We start from the raw sequence: 14,006 nt of genomic DNA, 5'->3' as shown, positions 1-14,006 counted from the left end.
GTTACTAGTGCTTTTCCAGGTGCAGCTGAATTGACAACTCAGTTGTTAAGGCTTATAAGTATTCTTTACCTCCCCTTGTGTCGAATCAATAAATTTGGGTTTTACTTCCCTCGAAGACTGTTGTGATCCCCTATACTTGTGGGTTATCAAGACTATTTTCTAGCGCCGTTGCCGGGGAGGCATAGCTCTACTCATAAGTTCACCTGGGGAGTACACTCTACCTCTCTCTCTGTTTTTATTTTATTTTATTTTGTTTTGCTTAGTTTACTTTTGTCTAGTTTATTTGTGCTTAGTTTATTTCTGTCTAGTATTACTTTGCTTAGTTTACTTTTGCCTAGTTTGTTTTTTTTTCTTGTTTTATTTTCCTCATATACCCAAAAATCCATAAAATTTTGAAAAACCTAAAAATTAAAAACTGCTGTTATGGGAGAACCCATAACCTACTTGGAGCTTATAGAATATTATAATAATTATAGAGAATCAAGAGAGGGAAAAGTGATGAGTGCTGTGATAGAAAAATTGAATACAATTGCTAAAATCTTGCTTAAACGCCATGATATAAACTGTTGCTCTCAACAGGACACTAAACATCTTAAATTTCAATGTGGCTTTAGTGAGGAATTTTTAATTAAGAACTATAATCGGAATAGCTATATTCATTTTGGGTTTGAAGAGGTAGAACAATTTTTCATATTTATGGGAGCCTCTGAGATAGAATCCTTCATGGTTAAAAATTATGAAACTTGTGTTGTTTGTAAGAACCTTAAAGATTATGTCTCTTCTATCCTTAATTTTTGCAATGAAAGTTACACTGATAATCCTTATATCATTGATTATAAAGAGAGACTCATTAATGCACAAGAATGCACTCACAATTTGCAGGGACCTGTGGAAGAAGAAATTGATGAACCTGAAAGCTCATTGGATGAAAAAGAGGAGGAAATTGATGAACCTGAAAGCTCATTGGATGAAAAAGAAGAGGAGAGTGATGAACAAAAGGAGGAAGAATGGATTAGCTACCCATGCCAACCTTCTAATGAGAGTAACTCTTTATCTCTTACACTATTTGATTGTCCTCCATGCTTACCGAAAGAGGTTGAATGTTATGTTCCTGTGGATTCTCTTGAAATATTCCCTATGAGTAAAACTTGTGAGAATAATTATGCTACTGTTATTTATGATAATCCATGCTACTTTGATAAATCTTATGATAATGCTTTGTTTGTGCCTGATGTCGAAATGCATGGTACTAAAGAATTTTGCATAGCAAATGTTTATGATAAATCTCTAGATGCTGGTCCTATGTTACTTGATAAATTTAATTGTACTACTAATGAAAATGGGATTGGAGACTTCTTGACTTTATCTAGGAGTCCCATATCTCTTGAGATTGATCAATCATCTTGTTATATTATTGATAAAAGTGGGTTTGAAAGTTTTAATCCCATTATTTTTGAGCTTGATAAAAATTATGTGTTTGTAGATCATGAAAAGCATGCTGTATGTGATAGTTATATTGTTGAGTTTGTTCATGATGCTACTGAAAATTATTATGAGAGAGGAAAATATGGTTGTAGAAATTTGCATGGTACTAAAACACCTCTCTATATGCTGAAAATTTTGAAGTTACTCTTGTTTTATCTTGCTATGCTTGTTACTTTGTTCTTCATGAATTTTTTTGTGTACAAGATTCCTATGCATAGGAAGCGGGTTAGACTTAAATTTGTTTCATACTTGCTTTTTGATGCTCTCTTTTGCTTCAACTCTTATTTCTTGCGAGTGCATCATTAAAATTGCTAAGCCCATCTTAATGGCTATAAAGAAAGCACTTCTTGGGAGATAACCCATGTCTTTATTTTGCTACTGTTTTGTTGTGTCTTGGAAGTTGTTACTACTGTAGCAACCTCTCCTTATCTTTATTTTGTTGCATTGTTGTGCCAAGTGAAGTCTCTAATAGAAGGTTGATACTAGATTTGGATTTCTGCGCAGAAACAGATTTCTATCTGTCACGAATCTGGGTATGATTCTCTGTAGGTAACTCAGAAAAATCTGCCAATTTACGTGCGTGTTCCTCAGATATGTACGCAACTTTCATTAGTTATGAGTTTTTCTGATTTGAGCAACGGAAGTACCTTTTAAAAATTCGTGTTTACTGGCTATTCTGTTTTGACAGATTCTGTCTCTGTTTTTTGCATTGTCTCTTGTGGACTTTAAGTGAGGCTTTCTAGACGTGGAGAGCTGTAGCTAATGTTTTATTGAGTTCTTGCAATGTGTCACTACAGGAGCAAAGTGGATTAAAGTTTTTTGAGTACTAACCCCTCTAATGAAGTCTATGAGAAGTTTGGTGTGAAGGAAGTTTTCAAGGGTCAAGAGAGGAGGATGATATATGATCAAGAAGAGTGAAAAGCCTAAGCTTGGGGATGCCCCCGTGGTTCATCCCTGCATATTTCAAGAAGACTCAAGCGTCTAAGCTTGGGGATGCCCAAGGCATCCCCTTCTTCATCAACTTATCAGGTTTCTTCTATTGAAACTATATTTTTATTCGGTCACATCATATGTGCTTTACTTGGAGCGTCTATGTGCTTTTATTTTTGTTTTTGTTTGAATAAGATCAGATCCTAGCAATCCTTGTTTGGGAGAGAGACACGCTCCGCTTTTTCATATGAACACTTGTTCTTCGTTTTACTTTTAATGTTCAATGATAAAAGTTGGAAGCTACATCACTTATGGTTATTTGGTTGGAAACAGAAAATGCCTCATATTGTCTTGAATAATTTGACACTTGGCAATTGTTTTGAGCTCTCAAGTAGATCATGATTAAGTTTTTTCATGTAGTTTAAACCTATTAGTGGAGAACTACTGTAGAGCTTGTTGAAATTGGTTTGCATGATTGGTCTCTCTTAAGGTCTAGATATTTTCTGGTAAAAGTGTTTGAGCAACAAGGAAGACAGTGTAGAGTATTATAATGCTTGCAATATGTTCTTATGTAAGTTTTGCTGTACCGGTTCATACTTGTGTTTGCTTCAAATAACCTTGCTAGCCCAAAGCCTTGTATTGAGAGGGAATGCTTCTCGTGCATCCAAAACCTTGAGCCAACCACTATGTCATTTGTGTCCACCATATCTACCTACTACATGGTATTTATCCGCCATTCCAAAGTAAATTGCTTGAGTGCTACCTTTAAACAATTCAAAATTTATCACCTCTGATTTGTGTCAATGTTTAATAGCTCATGAGGAAGTATGTGGTGTTTATATTTCAATCTTGTTGAGCAACTTTCACCAATGGACTAGTGGCTTCATCCGCTTATCCAATAACTTTGCAAAAAGAGCTGGCAATGGAATTCCCAGTCCCAAATTAATTAACAAAAATAGACACTCCTCCATGGTATGTGATTGTTGGACGGCACCTGAAGGATTCAGTTAGCCATGGCTTGAGAAAGCAAAGGTGGGGAGGAGTGTCATCATAATAAAACTAAAATAAAAAGGCACTCCTTCATGGTATGAGATTGTTGGCAGGCACCCGAGGATTCGGTTAGCCATGGTTTGTGAAAGAAAGGGTGGAAGGAGTGCCACACAAAAATAAAAATAAAATGGGAGCCGCTCTTTGAAGGTTTGTCTGGCAAGGGGGTTAGAGTGCCCACTACCATTCGTTGACAACAACAAACACCTCTCAAAATTTTACTTTTATGCTCTCTTTATGTTTTCAAAACCAAAGCTCTAGCACAAATATAGCAATCAATGCTTCCCTCTGCGAAGGGCCATTCTTTTACTTTATGTTGAGTCAGTTTACCTACTTCCTTCCATCTTAGAAGCAAACACTTGTGTCAACTGTGCATTGATTCTTACATACTTGCTTATTTGCATTCATCGTATTACTTTGTGTTGACAATTATCCATGAGATATGCATGTTGAAAGTTGAAAGCAACTGCTGAAACTTAAATCTTCCTCTGTGTTGCTCCAATGCCTTTACTTTGAATTTATTGCTTTATGAGTTAACTCTTGTGCGAGACTTTCGATGCTTGTCTTGAAAGTACTATTCATGAAAAGTTTTGCTATATGTTATCTATTTGTTAGCAGCTATAGATCACTGCCTTGAGTCACTTCATTCATCTCATATGCTTTATAATAGTATGATCAAGGTTATGTAAGTAGCATGTCACTACAAAAATTACTCTTTCTATCGTTTACCTACTCGAGGGCGAGCAGGAACTAAGCTTGGGGATGCTGATACGTCTCCAACGTACCTATAATTTCTGATGTTCCATGCTTGTTTTATGACAATACTTACATGTTTTGCTTGCACTTTATGATGATTTTATGCGTTTTCCGGAACTAACCTATTAACAAGATGCCACAGTGCCAGTTCCTGTTTTCTGCTGTTTTTGGTTCCAGAAAGGCTGTTCAGGCAATATTCTCGGAATTCGACGAAACGAAGACCAAACATCATAATTCACCGAGACGGACCAGGACACCGAAGGGGAGTCAGAGGGGAGGCCTGGGGCCCCCACACCATAGGGCCGCGCGGGCCAGCCCCTGGCCGCGCCGGCCTATGGGGAGGGCACCCTATTGCCCCTCCTGCGCCGCCTCTTCACCTATATAAGCCCTTTCGACCTAAAAACGCGATACCAATTGACGAAACTCCAGAAAGACTCCAGGGGCGCCGCCACCATCGCGAAACTGCAATTCGGGGGACAGAAGTCTCTGTTCTGGCACCCTGCCGGGACAGGGAAGTGCCCCCGGAAGCCATCTCCATCAACGCCACCGCCTCCATCATGCTCCGTGAGTAGTTCCCCCATGGACTACGGGTTCTAGCTGTAGCTAGTTGGTATTCTCTCTCCCATGTTGTTGTGGGTATACTTTATGGGTATATCAACGGCATGGCCTAGATCCGGCAAGCCCGGGTGGCCCATAGTTGGTGGTGAGGCATGTGGCCCATCGGGCGGCCCAGTTGCTGTAGATCATGAAGGATGAAGTCCAGCCCAGGAACAGGAAGCCGGATCTCAACCGACCTACGAAGGAGGCCGGATCCGTGGAGGCCCATAAAGTATCCGGATCAAGCACGGCCTAGAAGGAAGGCGGATCCTTGACGTACACGGCAAGATATTGTACCGTAGTTAGGTAACTTGTATTCCGGCTAGGACTCTCCATGTAAACCCTAGATCCGTGCGCCTATATAAGCCGGATCCTGGGAGCCCTAGAGGCACAAGCACAACTCATTGTAACAACGCGAAAGCGCCCAGATAATTCCAGACAAGCAGCAGTAGGCCCTGTCATCGTGCAGGTGTTTCGAAGCTGGGTAACTCGCGTACCACCGTCCCGAGAGCACTCCGCCCTATGGCCCCTACTTCTTCTCCCCCTCGTGAGTATCCCTCCTCCGAGGTACCGTCGATTAGGCAACGACAGTTGGCGCCCACCGTGGGGCCTGCGGCGTCTGGAGGCCGGAACCGGGAGGGTTCCGCCATGGGAAGCTTCGACGATACCATCGCTGTGGGGCGTGTCCTTTACGCCGGAAATCTGCCGATCGTCCCTCCAGATGAGTGCTGGATTCCGGCTAAAACCGACCCCGTCAAGCTCTCCATCGTCCCAGTTGGCGGCATACACATCTTCATCGGGGAAACCGTCGATTCTGACGGAAACCCACTAGTAAGTAACGCTGACGCGACCGCCGCTGAGCAGGACGCAGTCGCGAAGATCCGATCTGAGTCGCAGGAACTTCCTAAGAAGGATTCCGCCTTAGATCTGAAAAAATCAAAACCCACCCAATCCGCCCCTGAGCAGGAAATAACGGTGGAAGACCAATGCAGATCCGCCTGGGTCTCCCAGGTGTTAGAGAAGCAAAGGTGTCACTTCGTGCACTTCATAGCCCATACCGCCGGAGCCGCCCCTCAAGAGATCGGAGCTGGCCCCGTGCAGGATGAGGCGCCGGAAAACGATGTCGCTCCGGATCAGCAGGAGGCTGTCGGAGAAAGCGACGCTCCGGGCCCAGAGGGTGCCGGAAACCCTGAGGAATCAATCCTCGGCAACCTAAGCCCAATGTCCGGGGATTCCATGGACACCGAAGAGTTCGATCGGAAAGTAAGAGAATACGGATACGGTGAGCAACCTGAGGTCGATTCCACCCAGCCTATGCAGGTTCTCGCAACCGTAGCAGGGCTGGAACAGCAGGAACGCGAAGATGAAAACACCACCTCCGACCCAGGACCATCTAATGTCGGATCTCCGTCAGGTCGGGAACGTCCGCTCGAGGACGTCCTGTCTCCGGAGGAAATAGTTGCACAAGCACGCATGGATTTGGTCGCAAAGTCAGACGTCCTCAACAAGCCAATAACCCCCGGCGACGCCGCAGATCCGGAGGCTTTAGAGGCCACCAGAAAGGAAATGCTGGCTACAGCCAAGAAGTTTGCCAATACCGCAGCTGCTATATTGGATGAGAGGGAAGAAGCTGCGCATATGATGGATCGCTTCGAAAGACAGGATCGCGAAATCACCGCAACACTCGAGCAAGTCAAGAGTATGAGAAAAGAGTGGGAGGTGAAAATGACCTACGCACAGGCGGAGGCTGATAGGATCGTCAGAGAGGCAATCCCTCCCCGCAGGATCAACTTCGCAACCCCTGTCGAACAGCAGCCGCTCGCAACTCCAAAGGATAACATGCAGAAAGCGGCGGAAATCCTGAACAAAAAGGACGAGGAAATTGATATTGATTACGTCCGCAAGCTCGTTGCTTCCGCGATGCAGTAGCAGAGTAAGGCCGATACTTCGCGCAGGTTGGAATCCAATCCGGATCACTGTGTATCCACCGCGCAGAAGGACGCCCGTATCAATCGCCACCCTGATGATGAATCGCGCACCGGATCCACGGAGCGCAGAAGAAAAACAAGGGAGCACCCGAATCCAATCCCCGTGCCGTCGAAGACGCCTCCGTCAGACCCAAAGAAGGGAAAGGATGCAATGTACACTGGTAGGAACAAGTACCGGGATCCGTCACCTCCACCTAACGGGTACCCGCGTCCCCCGCCACCTCGCCGCCGCAGTCCAGCCGGAAACACCAGGCCCCATGGGGCTGGTGGAATTAACATCCGCGACAACATGCCGCCGCCAAGGACTAGGGTGCGCACGCCGGAACCACGTCGGAACCAGAACAACGATCATGAGCCCGAACCCAGAAGGAGCCGGAACAATGACCGCGAGCTGGAGCCCAGGAGGAGCCGGAACGCGGAACGTGAGCCAGAGCCTCGCAGGAGCCGGAACAACGGAGGAGACTATCACCAAGGTGAATGTAGCCATCGAAGCCGGAGCGAGCCTCGTGAAGACCGCCGGGATTCCGAGGCCGGAAGCAAAAAATCTTACAGGCCCCCTCGCAGGTCCCCTTCACCGCCACCCAGCGGCGGAGGCGGAGGCGGAGGCGGTGGCCGAAGATCCCGCTCCCGCTCAAAAACCCCAGGCGGCGGCCCACGCGACGCCCGAGAACGCCTCAATGAGTACAGATCTGATTACATTGGCCCAAAATGCTTTGGCAGGATGATTCGAGAGGAACCAAAGCCAAGGATGAATCTCAAGCTACCCGGAAATCTGAAGAATTATGATGGCACGGAAAGGCCGGATACCTGGATTGACGATTACTATAATGCGGTAACCTTCGTTGGAGGAACCCCTAACATCGCCTGCCGCATGCTTCAGTTGTACCTTGTAGGTCCAGCCCGGATCTGGCTCAGCGACCTCGAGAAGAATTCCATCTTTTGCTGGTTTGACCTGAAGAACGCTTTCGAGAAACACTTCAGGGGCACCTACAAGAGACCTGCCACAACAAGCGACCTGCAGGCATGTATCCAGAAGAAGGGCGAAACATCGAGGAATTTCCTCACCCGATGGTTGGCAAGCAGAAACGAGTGTGAGAACGTCGACAACCGCACAGCAATGCACGCCTTCATTGGGGGCTTGCAGCGAGGAGGATTGCTGCGACACAAGCTAACTTGCTTGGTCAATGCAAACAAACTGACGTTGGATGACATGATCACCATCGCCAGCGATCACACTGCCGCCGATGACGACGCAGGCGGAGATCTAGCAGCGACGGCAATTCCCCTGCACCAGCAAAAGAAGAACCGTGATAACGGTAACACCAGCGGCCATAAGCGCAAGAACCCTGATGACCAGAAGAGTGGCGGATCCGAGATGGTCGCCATGGCATTTCAACGCGGAGGTTCAGGAGGCGGAAGAGGACGCGGCCGCGGAGGCGGAGCCGGCAGGGGTCAGCAGCACGGCACTGAGGTCACAGCTGGCGGATCCCGCGCCCCGCAAACCTACGAGGAGTACAGAGACATGCCCTGCCTGGCCCACCTGGATCCAGTTACAGGGAAGTCAACTCACACCAACCGCAACTGCAAGTGGGTCAATGATCTAAAGAACGACCCGGAGGCAGGATACAAGCGAGCCCGGAAGCACCGCCCACGCGGCAAGGGAGGCAAGGGCAAGAACAAGGACAAAGAGGAAGATAGTTCCGAGGCGATGGATGAGGATGATAACTCGCCGGATCCCAAGGTAGGATCCGCAGGTAAATCCAACCCATTCGAGAAAAAGAGCGTGGGGGCTTACCACACTTTCCTCGGAACCCCAACAGTCCGCGCTACCAAGTCAGCTACCCGGATCCTGAACGCCACAGTTCCGGCTGTGCCGCAGTATGTCAGGTGGTCGGAAATCCCGTGCACATTTGACAGGGAGGATCACCCTGCTATTGTGCCAAAAGAATGCTACGCCTTGGTTGTAAGTCCCCGCATAGACGGGTATGACTTCTCCAAGTGCCTCATGGATGGTGGAGCCAGCCTGAACATCATGTACCTGGAGACTCTAGAACGGATGAACCTCACCAAGGAACAGCTCAAACACAGCAACACTGAGTATCATGGCGTAGTTCCGGGTAAGAAGGCGAATTCCCTCGGCAGCATCACACTTCCCGTGGCTTTTGGCGATGTTCATAATTTCCACGAAGAAAAGATCACGTTTGAAGTTGTGCCCTTCAAGAGCTCCTACCACGTCATCTTTGGCAGGCCCACCTACCACAAGTTCCACGCGAGAGCGTGCTACATCTACAACAAGCTCAAGATTCCGGGTCCCAAGGGTATGATTACCGTATCCGGAGACTACAAAAAGGCTCATGAGTGCGAGTTAGGCGAAGCCGCCTTCGTAGAGTCTGTGATATCTGGAGAGGAGCTGCAAGGCTACAGAGCCGCGGTGGATCCGACTGAGATGCAGACCACCAAGAAGCAGATTTCCGAACAGAAAACCTCCTTCAAGGCCGCGATAGAAACCAAGAAGCACGACCTCATCAAAGGCGACCCTTCCAAGCAGGTTTTAGTCGGAGCCAACATGGACCCCAAATAGGAAGACGCGCTCGTCGAGTTCCTCCGCGCTAACATGGATATCTTCGCATGGCAACCTTCTGACATGTCCGGAGTACCTAGGGAACTCGCCGAGCACTACCTCAACATAAATCCGGGGGCTAAACCGGTGAAGCAAGCTATGCGACGCTTTGGAGATAAGAAGCGCCGCGCCATAGGAATGGAACTAGCTAAGTTACTAGAGGCAGGTTTTGTAATAGAAGTTATCCACACTGATTGGGTCGCAAATCCCGTCCTTGTACCCAAAAAGAACACTGAAATACTAAGAATGTGCATCGATTACTCCGGCTTGAACAAGCATTGCCCGAAGGATCCGTTCCCCTTGCCGCGCATTGACCAAGTCATTGATTCGACGGCGGGGGCGGAACTTCTGTGTTTTCTTGATGCGTATTCCGGGTATCATCAGATCCGAATGAAGGAGTCCGACCAAAAGGCGACTTCGTTCATCACCCCCTTCGGCACTTACTGCTATGTCACCATGCCCTTTGGTTTGAAAAATGCAGGTGCCACCTATCAACGTACGATGCAGCGGTGCCTGAAGGACCAAATCGGTCGGAACGTGCACGCTTACGTCGACGACATCGCGGTCATGACCCGGAAAGGATCCGACTTGATCAGCGACCTCACAGAAACCTTCGACAATCTCCGCAGGTACAAGATGATGTTGAATCCGCTGAAGTGCGTCTTTGGCGTGCCAGCCGGAAAACTCCTTGGCTTCATAGTCTCTCACAGAGGCATTGAGGTTAACCCGGAAAAAATCAAGGCAATCCTGTGTATCAAACGGCCAACTTGTCTTAAAGATGTGCAACGACTAACTGGTTGCGTCGCAGCAATCAGTAGGTTTGTTAGTCGTCTTGGCGAGAAGGCGCTACCTCTGTACAAGCTGCTGAAGAAAACAGACAAATTCGTCTGGGACGATGCAGCTGACGCAGCTCTTCGGGGATTGAAGGAAATACTCACATCCCCAATCTTGGCAGCCCCAGCAGAGTCAGAGCCAATGCTCCTTTATCTGGCAGCTACCAACAAAGTCATCAGCCTCGTCATCGTGGTGGAGCGAAAGGAAGAAGGTCATGAATATGACGTCCAAAGACCTGTCTATTACATTAGCGAGGTACTGACGGAGTCAAAGCAAAGATACCCTCACTTTCAGAAACTAGCTTATGGAGTGTTCCTAGGCAGCCGGAAGCTGAGACATTACTTCCAAGAGCACCCAGTAACAGTTGTGAGCAAGGCTCCGCTGTCAACAATTCTCAACAACGCTGACGCAACAGGGCGAACGGCTAAATGGGGCATTGAATTATCCGCCTTCGACATCGCTTACAAGCCTAGGATTGCGGTTAAATCCCAAGTCTTGGCAGATTTCGTCGCAGATTGGACAGAAGCTCCGGATGCAAGTCTGGAGCCGGAACCAGAAACATGGGTCATGCACTTCGATGGATCCAAGCAGCATCAAGGCTCAGGAGCCGGAGTGACCCTGAAGTCCCCTACCGGAGAAGAACTGCAGTATGTTCTGCAGATCCACTTCGAAGCTACAAACAATATAGCGGAATACGAGGCTCTACTACACAGTCTGTGCATCGCTAAGGAAATCGGGATCAAGCACATTATATGCTGTGGAGATTCCGACCTGGTGGCACAACAAGTAGCCGGAACCTGGAACGCCAGAAACTCCGTCATGGTGGCCTACAGAGACGAAGTTGACGAGATCGCCAAAAGCTTCCTCGGATACGAAGTCAAGTACGTCAGGAGAGACAATAACACAGCGGCAGATATGCTATCCAAGCTCGGATCCGGCAGGAAGCCAATTCCGCCTGGAATTTTCCTGGAGCATCTCCGGATACCCTCGGTGAAGGGCGCTAACCCGGAAAACCCAGAAGTGGCAGTATCTCCGGCTAGGGAAGTGATGGCTATCATTCCGGCTTGGACACAGCCTTTCCTGGACTACCTCATCGATCAGAAGTTGCCAGAGGACGAGGTCCTTGCGCGACAGATCATCAGACGAGCAAGATCCTACACAATTGTTGATGGACAGCTCTACAAATGAACTGCAGCAGGGGTATTTCTCAAATGCGTCTCCAATCAAGATGGCATTGAAATCCTCAGAGAGATCCATGCAGGGGACTGCGGGCATCATGCCGCCCCCAGGTCCCTCGTTGCCAAAGCTTTCCGGCTAGGATTTTACTGGCTCACAGCTAAAGAAGATGCTGACAAGTTGGTAAAAACCTGCCGAGGTTGCCAGTACTATGCTACTCAACCAAACGCTCCAGCCCAAGAGCTGAAGACCATACCTATCACCTGGCCATTTGCGGTCTGGGGGCTCGATATGGTTGGTAAGTTAAAAAGATCATCTCCTGGCGGTTTTGAATACCTTCTGGTCGCTGTTGACAAATTCAGCAAGTGGATCGAGGCAAAGCCAGTGAGGAAAGCCGATGGTGCTACGGCACTAAAATTCGTCTGCAGCCTCGTGATGAGATTCGGCATCCCACACAGCATAATCACAGATAATGGCACAAACTTCGCTCAAGGAGAGTTGAGGGATTACTGTGAGACAGTAGGGATTCGACTGGACCTTGCCTCTGTGGCTCACCCACAATCCAATGGTCAAGTTGAAAGGGCTAACGGCCTAATATTATCAGGAATTAAGCCGCGCCTTGAAGAACCGCTGCGACAAGCAGCTGGAGCTTGGGCTGACGAGTTGGAAGCTGTTTTGTGGAGTTTGCGAACTACCCCTAACAGATCAACAGGGTTTACCCCATTTTTCCTGGTATACGGATCCGAAGCCGTGCTTCCCTCCGACATCATCCACGATTCACCGCGAGTTTCCGCCTACAATGAAGCAACAGCTGACGAGGCCAGACAGCTATCTGTGGACCTGATCGAGGAGGCTCGGAACTTAGCTGACCAGCGCTCCGCCATCTACCAGCAGAAGCTCCGACGCTATCATAGTCGTCGAGTTCGGAATCGCTCCTTCATGGCAGGAGATCTGGTCCTCCGCCTTCGGCAGGTGAAAGACCATAAGTTGCAATCTCTGTGGGAAGGACCCTTCGTCGTTAGCAAAGTGCTTCATAACGGATCGTACTACCTTGTTGATTTCCGAGAGCTGAAGGACAGACCTGCTAATATGCACCGGAAACGCAAGCGTGAGGATCCGGATGACATCTACGACGAGACAGATCACCCCTGGAACATTGCACAGCTACGTCCTTTCTACACTTAGCGTATTTTTTCCGAATTACAAACTCTGTAATAGTTACACATGATCAATGAAATAAAGCTTATGGTTCACTCTTTGAGTCTTTTACCTCCTTTACTTGTTCATTTTAGATCGTGTATGTTTTTCCGACTAAAACCGCAGAGCTGGATGTTTCCGCCTAGGCGTGTATGAAAGTTGTGATTTTTCAAAATCGTCCTTTAGGACGTAAGCTTAAGTTTTCTGGTGGAAATTTTTTTCGTTGCGAACTCGTGGATTCCTGGTAGCGACTTCCGGCACCTAGGCTGGGGGCTTGTTTCCGCGGTTATGGACGGACGCCATTAGGTTTCATCACCGCAGGCGAGCGTTTCCGGCCAAAGGTTTTCCGGCTCGTGGAAGGTCAAACGAGTAAGCCGGAAAATTAACAAACCAGCACTTGCTTTTAACAAACGAAACATGCAAATAATTCTAACGGATAGCAGGATAAGTTTTTCCGCCCATGCATAATTGTTTCGTCCCTAGATACTTAAGAATTTAAGTTATATTACAAACCCTCGCTGGGGCCAAAATGATGCATTGTTTCTCCCGCAGGAATAAAAAGTTTTCACTCCCCCTTAGCCGGAGAAGTCTCACCCTCTGGATCTTTTTCCTTGGCGTCTTCGGCCGGAGATGACACGTCTTCATCACTCTCTTCCTCTTCCTCAGAAGCTGCAGCGCTGGCCTTGGGTTCCTCTTGGGGAGCGTCCTTGGAGCTGGTCCAGGTAAATTGGGTTCCGGATTCCGCAGGTCGCGCCTCCGCGTCGCGCTCCTTTTGAAGTTCGGCTTCCAAGGGCTCGTCCGCTGGAAGAACGACCTTGTCGTAGAACTCCTCATGCCGGATCCTGCGCGCGATGCGGGTGTCGTAGCCGCTCACTGCATCCAGGAGCGCGCTAACATCCGCATCCGGAGGAACGCCCGTGGTTACCTGCTCAAGATCAAGCTCCGGGTTATGTGCTAAGCACATAGTTAAGGTCATTGCAGCTGCGCCTCGGGCTGATGATGCTTGTAGATCCGTCACCAGCTCCGGAAGAACGTCCATTTTTCTAACAAGTTTGCGAACATTGCAAGTGCGACTCCTCTTGATGGATAAGTTGTGGCATATCTTGCGGGAGGCGGAGATGAGATCTTTGCAATCATCGCCTGCAAGTTGAAGAAGGTCGTCTCGTGGGAACAAATTCCGACGCTTTTCCGGATACCCAAGCGGCTCTGCGTAAGATAATCAGGATATAAGCATGCAATTTGAGCATAAGAAAAAAGGTCGGAGCAAACATCTAGACAAGGTTTCAGCGTAGTACCCAAGATGTTCTCGCTAAGCAAGTCCCAGTGATGTTTCGCGGTTTCCATATATTTCTGGAACCCATTGAGCTCTTTCTGCT

This window comes from Lolium perenne, chromosome 7, assembly GCF_019359855.2.
Source record: "Lolium perenne isolate Kyuss_39 chromosome 7, Kyuss_2.0, whole genome shotgun sequence".
NCBI lineage: Eukaryota > Viridiplantae > Streptophyta > Magnoliopsida > Poales > Poaceae > Lolium > Lolium perenne.
This window is presented reverse-complemented; position numbering follows the sequence as displayed.